We start from the raw sequence: 12,253 nt of genomic DNA on the forward strand, positions 1-12,253 counted from the left end.
CGTGCAGCTTGTGTTTTCTTGTTCTACTCGGCCTTGAGGAGCTCTGCACCATCCAGCCTTTGGGGTTCTTCGCCGTGTTTTCCCTGAGGAGAGCTTCATCACGACAATTTTGGTGTTGTTTTCCCCTTCCAGCCCCTGAGGAGTGCTTCATCTTCTAACATTTGGTGCTTTTTTTTTTTCATTCTAGGTCCTGAGGAGTGCTTCTGCGTGCAGCTTTTGGCGTATTCTTCATTGCGGCCCACGAGGAGTTCTTCATCGTTCAGCTTTTCGGGATCTCTTCACCACGTTTCCACTTTAGGAAAGCTTCATCGTCCAGCTTTTGGTGTTTCTCCACTGTAGCCTCTGAGGAGTGCCTTCTTGAGCAGTTTTTGGTGTGTTCTTCGCTACGGCCCTGAGGAGCTCTTCATCATGCAGCTTTTCTGGTTCTCTTCACTTTGGCCCTTGAGGATTGCTTTGTCGAGCAGCATTTGGTGTTTTCTTCACTGCGGCCCTGAGGAGTTCTGCACCATCCAGCCTTTGGGGTTCTTCTCCGCGTTTTCCCTGAGGAGTTCTTCATCATGCCAATGTTGGTGTTGTTTTCACCTTCCAGCCCTTGAGAAGTGCTTCGTCTTCTAACATTTGGTGTTTCTGTTCTCTCATTCCAGGCCCTGAGAAGTTTTTCATCGTGCAGCTTTGGGTGCTTTCTTCACTACGGCCCTTGAGGAGTTCTTCATCGTGCAGCTTTTGGTGTTTTCTACAGTGAGGCGCTTTTTGGCATCTCCCATGTCTGCAGCCAGACCGACAGCTCCGTGCCTGACGTATGAAGAAGCACATTCTTCTGTTTGTTTTCAATCTGCCAACCGATCATTTCCTGTAGAGCTGTCTTTTTTCTACTGGGAGGTGCCATGTTCTGTCATGCTGCTATAAATCTCTTTCAAACCATTTCCGAGTTCTCTTGCCTCATGTACTGGGTTTACGTGGCAAGGTTTTGGGAGCGGGGGGGCCATCAGGGTGGGTTCTGCGAGAAGAATCCAGAAACTGCGCCATGGTAGAGAAGGGCCCGCTGCTGGCCACAGCCAGCCCAAGAAGCGCTGTTGTTTGTGCGCGCCTCTGAGAGGCCAGATTTAAGAAAGGTTAAAAAGATAAATAAAAAATTGCTGCGGAAGAGCAGCTGGGAGAGAGGGAGGAATGAGAAACAGCCTTGCAGACGCCAAGGTCAGTGAAGAGGGAGGGGGAGAGGTGCTCCAGGCGCCGGAGCCTGCAGCCTGTGCTGAGGACCACGGTGAAGCAGGCTGTCCCCCTGCAGCCCATGGTGTACCACGGTGGAGCAGGGTTCCACGCTGCAGCCCGCGGAGGAGACCCCGGTGGAGCAGGGGCAGAGAGCGACCGAGAAGGAGCGGCGGAGACAAAGCGCTACAGACTGACCGCAGCCCCATTGCTCCGCTCCCCTGAGCCGCTCGGGGGGAGGAGGTGGGAGAGGGTGCACCGGGGGGGAAAAATCTTACTGTCTCCCTACTCTGAGTCTGCTTTGCCCATCACGATACCTGCTGAGTGATCGCCCCGTCCTTATCTCAGCCCTTGAGCCCTTGGCATCGGATTGTCTCTCCCTTTCCCTTTCAGGAGGGGGAGTGAGAGAGCGGCCGGGCTGGAACTCGGCTGCCCACCCAAGTAAAAGCACCACACAGTAACACCTAAACTAAAGTCCCTTTGCTGCAACAGAAGTCCTTTCTTCCTTGTCCCACATCTATGGCCTGGGGAGAGGTTTGCTCGCTTTTTATTTGCAGCAGCCTTCTCCACAGCTCGGTTCTGCCTGCTCTTGACATTAAAGCCTTAGTCCAGTAATCCAATGGTTAATCCTTCCTTAGAGACCATGTTTCCTAAAAGTCTGATCCTGAGAAGGGTCGTTCTTAGCATCGCTTCCTGGGTTCCTTGGGTGCTTTCTGCTTGGTGTGTGTGTTCCTTGAAATACAATCCTCAGAAACGGACACAATCTCAGTGGAAAATTTCACAGTAGACCCCACGCTCTGGATAGAGCAGTCTTCCGTCAGCCGCTCCCTCTCACCTTCTTCAATCTGCTGATGGGAGCACGAGGTGGAGGGTGTCGAAGGCTTTCTGAAGGCGACACGTGGGGGTCTTCCCTGAGCGAGGTGTCCCGCTGTCAGAGAAGGAAACGGCTTTGTTGTTTGTTTCTCACCATCGGCACTTTGTTGCAGTTTCACCTGTGATTGCCTAACTACACATAACCTATTGGATTATTTCTTTGAGTGTTTTTGCAGGAGTGGACATTTAACTCATTACTTCAAATAGTGAGATCACGTTCATGCCATTCACTTACTTTTCAGCCAAATGCAACTTTTCATAGCATTTGCTAGCGTTGCAAGGGCCCAGCCATGACCGCTCTCCTCTTAAGGCACCCCCAGTGCTAAGGAGACGGGGAAAGACTTTGGGAGTGCATTTTGTGTCTTCCCAGTGGGATGCCGATGCGCTAAACTTCTCTATCACGGAGCGTGATGTGAATCTCCAAACCAAGCAACAACAACACAACAAAATCCAAAGGCTCTTGCTACTGTCTCCCATCATATTCTGCTAACAAAGCTGACAAAGCCTGGGACAGAAGAGCGGACAGTAAGGTGGGTTGAGAACTGGCTGACTGGCCGAGCTCGGAGGGTGGTGATCGGCGGCGCAGAGTCCGGTTGGAGACCTGTGACAAGCTCAGGGGTCGGTGCTGGGTCCCGTCTTGTTCGACAGCTTCATCAACGACTCTGATGAGGGAACAGCGTCCGCCCTCAGCAAGTATATGGTACATATACGCTGTATCAGACGCTGGTGATACAAAGCTGGGAGGAGTGGCCGGCACGCCAGAAGGCTGTGCTGCCATTCAGCGAGACCTGGACAGGCTGGAGAGCTGGGCAGGAAGAAACCAGAGGAGGCTTAACAAAAGCAAATTGCACCTGGGAAGTGTTATATATGGAGTGGTAATTTGTGTCCAGAAGATGGTTGATATTAATAAAGAAGGAGGAGATGTGGGAGTGTGGCCATGGGGGTCAGCAAACCCCGTGGTTAATGATAACAGTAGACTCTTAATGATGAGGCCATCAGGAATGTAAAAGAGCTTAGAGGGAACAAAGAAGGTTGATTCAGGAGACTCCATGCAGTCTCAGGGTTGCTTGTTCTCCAGCCATTAAGGCATGGAAGTTTCTGGGTGTTTGCTGCTGTTGTTATTTGCAAAGGTGTTTGACCAAGGAAAAGTTGTTTTTCAAAAGGACTGCTGTGGGGTGAAGGGTATAAGAGGGGAGCCTGTCCTCAAGATTAAAAAAAAAAAAAAAAAAAAAGGCAACACGATGCGATGAAGTTACGTCACCAATAAAAATGCAGAAAGAAGGAATGAAAAGGAACAGGCTAGCAGAATGCAGACCAGGACCGGCAACAGGCACATTGATCACCTCATGAAGATCGGTTCGGCCAAACTCAGCAAACTGTTCTGAGAAGCTCGTACTGAAAGTCGCTGGAAACGGGCGCACCAGAGCTGGAGAGAAGCTCAAGCTGAGAGAAGCAGAGCCTCACACACAGCTGCCCCTCGCTGGTAAGCAGTTGCGCATTATGGGGAATCATACGTCCTTAGGAACAAAGACTGTCCTGGTAACCTTACGGCTTATTCTCCTTCTGAACAATCAGACGGTTTATGATCCTGAAATATGGCACCAAATTGAGGTCAAGGCGTGGGACTCTGCAACTAAAAACGACAAGGTTGCAGTGGGATTGCTCAGCACCTGGCGAGCAGTCTCTGAGGCCTTAAAGAGCCCTGTGGGACCACAGTCAGACACGTGTGGTTTGCCAGACCGTGAGGGAGCTGCGGGCTCCTTCACTGATCTGACTGCTACGCCATCGGCCCCTCTGCTGCTACAGCCATCGAAGGCCTTTGCTGTTCCGCCCCCTGGTGAACTGGACGTGCCTTTGGACCCAGGCCCTATTGGCCTTGCAAAGGAGATGGATATGCTTTTCTTCGATGCGGGAAGCACGGGAAACATAAGGCCCGAAGACCGAGTTGCTTAACAACTTAAAGCGAGACATATTGCTACCACGACTAGCCCTGGAATTCTCTGGTGTTTGTAATCGAGAAAAGGAATGGAAAACGGAGACTGTTGTTTGTAATCAAGAAAAGGAATGGAAAACGGAGACTCTTACCTCATGGAACTTAAAGGATTGTTTGTTACCTTTTCTGATTGTACCTATGTATAGGTGTACTCAAGTTCAGTAAGTCGTGGAACTTAAAAGATTGTTTGTTACCTTTCCTGATTGTACGTATGTATAGCATACTCGGGTTTCGTATGTAAAAGCAGTGTTCTGTATATTTAGAATGTTGGATGTTTGTGCGTGCGTGTTGGTGGAGCACAGACTCCCCGCACACCCAGCGCTGTTTACTTGCCTTTTATACCTTTTATAAATATTCCTTTTATAACTATTACTAAATACAGATTGAGTTGAGACTTCACTTATAACAGAAGGAACAACCGCATGCATCAGCACAGGCTGGGGGATGACCTGCTGGAGAGGAGCTCTGCGGAGAAGGACCTGGGGGTCCTGGTGGATGACAGGTTGGCCATGAGCCAGCAGTGTGCCCTGGTGGCCAAGAAGGCCAACGGGATCCTGGGCTGCATTAAAAGGAGCACGGACAGCAGGTCAAGGGAGGTGATGCTGCCCCTCTACTCTGCCCTGGTCAGGCCTCACCTGGAGTACTGTGTCCAGTTCTGGGCTCCCCGGTACAAAAAAGACAGGGATCTCCTGGAAAGAGTCCAGCGGAGGGCCACACAAAGGATACGGGACCTGGAGCATCTCCCCTAGGAGGAAAGGCTGAGAGACCTGGCTCTGTTCAGCCTGCAGAAAAGAAGACTGAGAAGGGATCTTATCTAGAAACACCTGAGGTGTGGGAGACACAGGGATATGGCCAACCGCTTTTCAGAGGTCTGTGGGGACAGGACAAGGGGCAATGGCCACAAAATGGAGCACAGGAAGTTCCGCACCACTACGCGAAAGAACTTCTTCACGGTGAGGGTGACGCAGCACAGGGACAGGCTGCCCAGGGAGGCTGTGGAGTCTCCTTCTCTGGAGATATTCAAGGCCCGTCTGGACGCCCACCTGGGCAGCCTGCTATAAGGAAACCTGCTTTGGCAGGGCGGTTGGACCCGATGATCTCTGGAGGTCCCTTCCAACCCCTACAATTCTGGGAAAGGAGCCCCACAACGCTTAGCTTTCTCTATCTTCTGTTTAACCTATTGGAGTAACAGCTCCATTAATACAATGTTTCCACAGGCTTCTCACACTTGGATTACCCCTAACAATTGCAAACAGGAAGATGCAGTCTTTCTAGACCTGGCTTGCATCGATAAGAACCCCTGCTTTTGAAGACGACATCGAACGGCGAGTTGCGTAGCGGGGCCTTGGCCCTTCCACAGTCCACAGACTCAAAAGTTTGCAGAGCGGAAGCTTTGCAGAGCTGCACGAACACTGAAGATCCAGTTCTGCAAGAAGCTGATGCCAGAGCTACGTGGCACTGGGCAGTTTGGGTGAGGAAGAAAGAGACTGGCATTCTCACGGTGCATGGTTTAACCGAGTTTAGTCCTGTGGGCTGTGTCAACAGAACTGGCTTTGGTTTGTACCCTTGCAGGACACTGAGGACCCAGTTTCAGGTCTGTGGGCAGCACGGCTAAGCGGGCAGTGTACTCTGTGTCACCGGGGACAGAGGAGGGATCGACTGATGGGCAATGTCAGTGTGCCCTGCACAATGCTGCCGCCACCTTGCTGGAGCAGTTGGCGTGCTCCTAGCGCCAAAACGTGCCTCTTGGAGGGCCGGGGGCAAGGCGAGGCAGAGCTCCAAGAGGAGGTGGTGTCAGGAAAGCCTCATGGCTCCTGCCAGGCACTGCGCCAGGCCTCAGCCCTGGGAGGCCAGCCCCGCCCTGCGGCCTCCTGGCGCCCATCGGCTGCCACAGCTCCATGCTGCCTAGCAACAAGCGCCAGCGGCCTCGCTACTGGCTGCGCCCAGAGGCGCCAAGGCAGGCGGCCAATGGGGCGGCGCCTGGCCGTGATGGAGCAGAGATGTCACAGGGCAGGGTGGCTGACATGGTGCTGGGTGTGCTGGGGCTGCGGCACTCCGGCGATGGTGGCGCACAGGCGAGGTGCGGCCTTTGCGCTGCTCGTGGCCCCTGAGGAGTGCTGCTGTGTGCAGCTCTCGGTGTTGTCTTCACTGGGTGACCCTGCAGGAGGGTGTCGTCGTGCACCTTTTGGTGTTCTTATTGCGGCAGCCCTGAGGAGATCTGCACCATCCAGCCTTTGGGGTTCTTCGCCATGTTTTCCCTGAGGAGAGCTTCAACAATCAGCTTTTTGTATTTTCTTCACTGTGGCGCTTGAGGAGTAATTCTTCATGGAGCTTTTTGGGGTTTCTTCACCTTGTGGTCCCTGAGGAGTTCTTCATCGTTCAGCTTTTCGGGATCTCTTCACCACGTTTCCTCTAAGGAGAGCTTCATCGTCCAGCTTTTGGTGTTTCTCCACTGCAGCCTCTGAGGAGTGCCTTCTTGAGCAGCTTTTGCTATTTTCTTCACTACATCGCTGAGGAGCTCTTCATCGTGCAGCTTTTGGGGGTTTTCCCCACACCACGTTTCCCCAGAGGAGTGCTTCATCAATCAGCTTTTTGCATTTTCTTCACTGTGGCGCTTGAGGAGTAATTCTTCGTGGAGCTTTGTGGCGTTTCTTCACCTTGTGGTCCCTGAGGAGTTCTTCATCGCTCAGCTTTTGGGCTTCTCTTCACTTTGCGACTCCGGAGGAATGCGTCATCGTGCAGCTTGTGGTCTTTTCTTCACTACGGCCCTGAGGAGTTCATCGTGCAGCTTGTGTTTTTTTGTTCTACTCGGCCTTGAGGAGCTCTGCACCATCCAGCCTTTGGGGTTCTTCGCCATGTTTTCCTTGAGGAGAGCTTCATCACGACAATTTTGGTGTTGTTTTCCCCTCCCAGCCCCTGAGGAGTGCTTCATCTTCTAACATTTGGTGCTTTTTTTTTTTCATTCTAGGTCCTGAGGAGTGCATCTGCGTGCAGCTTCTGGCGTATTCTTCATTGCGGCCCATGAGGACTTCTTCATCGTTCAGCTTCTTGGGATCTCTTCACCACGTTTCCTCTAAGGGGAGCTTCATCGTCCAGCTTTTCGTGTTTCTCCATTGCAGCCTCTGAGGAGTGCCTTCTTGAGCAGCTTTTGCTATTTTCTTCACTACATCGCTGAGGAGCTCTTCATCGTGCAGCTTTTGGGGGTTTTCCCCACACCACGTTTCCCCAGAGGAGTGCTTCATCAATCAGCTTTTTGCATTTTCTTCACTGTGGCGCTTGAGGAGTAATTCTTCGTGGAGCTTTTTGGCGTTTCTTCACCTTGTCGTCCCTGAGGAGTTCTTCATCGCGCAGCTTTTGGGCTTCTCTTCACTTTGCGACTCCGGAGGAATGCGTCATCGTGCAGCTTGTGGTCTTTTCTTCACTACGGCCCTGAGGAGTTCATCGTGCAGCTTGTGTTTTCTTGTTCTACTCGGCCCTGAGGAGCTCTGCACCATCCAGCCTTTGGGGTTCTTCGCCGTGTTTTCCCTGAGGAGAGCTTCATCACGACAATTTTGGTGTTGTTTTCCCCTTCCAGCCCCTGAGGAGTGCTTCATCTTCTAACATTTGGTGCTTTTTTTTTTTCATTCTAGGTCCTGAGGAGTGCTTCTGCGTGCAGCTTTTGGCGTATTCTTCATTGCGGCCCACGAGGAGTTCTTCATCGTTCAGCTTTTCGGGATCTCTTCACCACGTTTCCACTTTAGGAAAGCTTCATCGTCCAGCTTTTGGTGTTTCTCCACTGTAGCCTCTGAGGAGTGCCTTCTTGAGCAGTTTTTGGTGTGTTCTTCGCTACGGCCCTGAGGAGCTCTTCATCATGCAGCTTTTCTGGTTCTCTTCACTTTGGCCCTTGAGGATTGCTTTGTCGAGCAGCATTTGGTGTTTTCTTCACTGCGGCCCTGAGGAGTTCTGCACCATCCAGCCTTTGGGGTTCTTCTCCGCGTTTTCCCTGAGGAGTTCTTCATCATGCCAATGTTGGTGTTGTTTTCACCTTCCAGCCCTTGAGAAGTGCTTCGTCTTCTAACATTTGGTGTTTCTGTTCTCTCATTCCAGGCCCTGAGAAGTTTTTCATCGTGCAGCTTTGGGTGCTTTCTTCACTACGGCCCTTGAGGAGTTCTTCATCGTGCAGCTTTTGGTGTTTTCTACAGTGAGGCGCTTTTTGGCATCTCCCATGTCTGCAGCCAGACCGACAGCTCCGTGCCTGACGTATGAAGAAGCACATTCTTCTGTTTGTTTTCAATCTGCCAACCGATCATTTCCTGTAGAGCTGTCTTTTTTCTACTGGGAGGTGCCATGTTCTGTCATGCTGCTATAAATCTCTTTCAAACCATTTCCGAGTTCTCTTGCCTCATGTACTGGGTTTACGTGGCAAGGTTTTGGGAGCGGGGGGGCCATCAGGGTGGGTTCTGCGAGAAGAATCCAGAAACTGCGCCATGGTAGAGAAGGGCCCGCTGCTGGCCACAGCCAGCCCAAGAAGCGCTGTTGTTTGTGCGCGCCTCTGAGAGGCCAGATTTAAGAAAGGTTAAAAAGATAAATAAAAAATTGCTGCGGAAGAGCAGCTGGGAGAGAGGGAGGAATGAGAAACAGCCTTGCAGACGCCAAGGTCAGTGAAGAGGGAGGGGGAGAGGTGCTCCAGGCGCCGGAGCCTGCAGCCTGTGCTGAGGACCACGGTGAAGCAGGCTGTCCCCCTGCAGCCCATGGTGTACCACGGTGGAGCAGGGTTCCACGCTGCAGCCCGCGGAGGAGACCCCGGTGGAGCAGGGGCAGAGAGCGACCGAGAAGGAGCGGCGGAGACAAAGCGCTACAGACTGACCGCAGCCCCCATTGCTCCGCTCCCCTGAGCCGCTCGGGGGGAGGAGGTGGGAGAGGGTGCACCGGGGGGGAAAAATCTTACTGTCTCCCTACTCTGAGTCTGCTTTGCCCATCACGATACCTGCTGAGTGATCGCCCCGTCCTTATCTCAGCCCTTGAGCCCTTGGCATCGGATTTTCTCTCCCTTTCCCTTTCAGGAGGGGGAGTGAGAGAGCGGCCGGGCTGGAACTCGGCTGCCCACCCAAGTAAAAGCACCACACAGTAACACCTAAACTAAAGTCCCTTTGCTGCAACAGAAGTCCTTTCTTCCTTGTCCCACATCTATGGCCTGGGGAGAGGTTTGCTCGCTTTTTATTTGCAGCAGCCTTCTCCACAGCTCGGTTCTGCCTGCTCTTGACATTAAAGCCTTAGTCCAGTAATCCAATGGTTAATCCTTCCTTAGAGACCATGTTTCCTAAAAGTCTGATCCTGAGAAGGGTCGTTCTTAGCATCGCTTCCTGGGTTCCTTGGGTGCTTTCTGCTTGGTGTGTGTGTTCCTTGAAATACAATCCTCAGAAACGGACACAATCTCAGTGGAAAATTTCACAGTAGACCCCACGCTCTGGATAGAGCAGTCTTCCGTCAGCCGCTCCCTCTCACCTTCTTCAATCTGCTGATGGGAGCATGAGGTGGAGGGTGTCGAAGGCTTTCTGAAGGCGACACGTGGGGGTCTTCCCTGAGCGAGGTGTCCCGCTGTCAGAGAAGGAAATGGCTTTGTTGTTTGTTTCTCACCATCGGCACTTTGTTGCAGTTTCACCTGTGATTGCCTAACTACACATAACCTATTGGATTATTTCTTTGAGTGTTTTTGCAGGAGTGGACATTTAACTCATTACTTCAAATAGTGAGATCACGTTCATGCCATTCACTTACTTTTCAGCCAAATGCAACTTTTCATAGCATTTGCTAGCGTTGCAAGGGCCCAGCCATGACCGCTCTCCTCTTAAGGCACCCCCAGTGCTAAGGAGACGGGGAAAGACTTTGGGAGTGCATTTTGTGTCTTCCCAGTGGGATGCCGATGCGCTAAACTTCTCTATCACGGAGCGTGATGTGAATCTCCAAACCAAGCAACAACAACACAACAAAATCCAAAGGCTCTTGCTACTGTCTCCCATGATATCCTGCTAACAAAGCTGACAAAGCCTGGGACAGAAGAGCGGACAGTAAGGTGGGTTGAGAACTGGCTGACTGGCCGAGCTCGGAGGGTGGTGATCGGCGGCGCAGAGTCCGGTTGGAGACCTGTGACAAGCTCAGGGGTCGGTGCTGGGTCCCGTCTTGTTCGACAGCTTCATCAACGACTCTGATGAGGGAACAGCGTCCGCCCTCAGCAAGTATATGGTACATATACGCTGTATCAGACGCTGGTGATACAAAGCTGGGAGGAGTGGCCGGCACGCCAGAAGGCTGTGCTGCCATTCAGCGAGACCTGGACAGGCTGGAGAGCTGGGCAGGAAGAAACCAGAGGAGGCTTAACAAAAGCAAATTGCACCTGGGAAGTGTTATATATGGAGTGGTAATTTGTGTCCAGAAGATGGTTGATATTAATAAAGAAGGGGGAGATGTGGGAGTGTGGCCATGGGGGTCAGCAAACCCCGTGGTTAATGACAACAGTAGACTCTTAACGATGAGGCCATCAGGAATGTAAAAGAGCTTAGAGGGAACAAAGAAGGCTGATTCAGGAGACTCCATGCAGTCTCAGGGTTGCTTGTTCTCCAGCCCTTAAGGCATGGAAGTTTCTGGGTGTTTGCTGCTGTTGTTATTTGCAAAGGTGTTTGACCAAGGAAAAGTTGTTTTTCAAAAGGACTGCTGTGGGGTGAAGGGTATAAGAGGGGAGCCTGTCCTCAAGATTAAAAAAAAAAAAAGAAAAAAAAGGCAACACGATGCGATGAAGTTACGTCACCAATAAAAATGCAGAAAGAAGGAATGAAAAGGAACAGGCTAGCAGAATGCAGACCAGGACCGGCAACAGGCACATTGATCACCTCATGAAGATCGGTTCGGCCAAACTCAGCAAACTGTTCTGAGAAGCTCGTACTGAAAGTCGCTGGAAACGGGCGCACCAGAGCTGGAGAGAAGCTCAAGCTGAGAGAAGCAGAGCCTCACACACAGCTGCCCCTCGCTGGTAAGCAGTTGCGCATTATGGGGAATCATACGTCCTTAGGAACAAAGACTGTCCTGGTAACCTTACGGCTTATTCTCCTTCTGAACAATCAGACGGTTTATGATCCTGAAATATGGCACCAAATTGAGGTCAAGGCGTGGGACTCTGCAACTAAAAACGACAAGGTTGCAGTGGGATTGCTCAGCACCTGGCGAGCAGTCTCTGAGGCCTTAAAGAGCCCTGTGGGACCACAGTCAGACACGTGTGGTTTGCCAGACCGTGAGGGAGCTGCGGGCTCCTTCACTGATCTGACTGCTACGCCATCGGCCCCTCTGCTGCTACAGCCATCGAAGGCCTTTGCTGTTCCGCCCCCTGGTGAACTGGACGTGCCTTTGGACCCAGGCCCTATTGGCCTTGCAAAGGAGATGGATATGCTTTTCTTCGATGCGGGAAGCACGGGAAACATAAGGCCCGAAGACCGAGTTGCTTAACAACTTAAAGCGAGACATATTGCTACCACGACTAGCCCTGGAATTCTCTGGTGTTTGTAATCGAGAAAAGGAATGGAAAACGGAGACTGTTGTTTGTAATCAAGAAAAGGAATGGAAAACGGAGACTCTTACCTCATGGAACTTAAAGGATTGTTTGTTACCTTTTCTGATTGTACCTATGTATAGGTGTACTCAAGTTCAGTAAGTCGTGGAACTTAAAAGATTGTTTGTTACCTTTCCTGATTGTACGTATGTATAGCATACTCGGGTTTCGTATGTAAAAGCAGTGTTCTGTATATTTAGAATGTTGGATGTTTGTGCGTGCGTGTTGGTGGAGCACAGACTCCCCGCACACCCAGCGCTGTTTACTTGCCTTTTATACCTTTTATAAATATTCCTTTTATAACTATTACTAAATACAGATTGAGTTGAGACTTCACTTATAACAGAAGGAACAACCGCATGCATCAGCACAGGCTGGGGGATGACCTGCTGGAGAGGAGCTCTGCGGAGAAGGACCTGGGGGTCCTGGTGGATGACAGGTTGGCCATGAGCCAGCAGTGTGCCCTGGTGGCCAAGAAGGCCAACGGGATCCTGGGCTGCATTAAAAGGAGCACGGACAGCACGTCAAGGGAGGTGATGCTGCCCCTCTACTCTGCCCTGGTCAGGCCTCACCTGGAGTACTGTGTCCAGTTCTGGGCTCCC

The 12,253-nt window shown here is 51.5% G+C and overlaps 3 long non-coding RNA genes across 3 annotated transcripts in view; 2 read left to right on the top strand and 1 right to left on the bottom strand.

The window, feature by feature from the left end:
* Positions 1–12,253, bottom strand: part of LOC311434427 — a 452,952-nt gene that overhangs the window by 275,227 nt on the left and 165,472 nt on the right. The gene's annotated exons all lie outside the window — the stretch shown is intronic.
* On the top strand, positions 190–921 carry LOC311434655. Its single transcript, XR_014691626.1, has 2 exons — positions 190–565; positions 645–921. It is a non-coding gene; the product is annotated as an uncharacterized lncRNA (long non-coding RNA).
* Positions 7,704–8,435, top strand: LOC311434411. The gene is made up of 2 exons (XR_014691463.1): positions 7,704–8,079; positions 8,159–8,435. It is a non-coding gene; the product is annotated as an uncharacterized lncRNA (long non-coding RNA).

Source organism: Aythya ferina (assembly GCF_964211825.1).
Source record: "Aythya ferina genome assembly, chromosome: 3".
Lineage (NCBI taxonomy): Eukaryota > Metazoa > Chordata > Aves > Anseriformes > Anatidae > Aythya > Aythya ferina.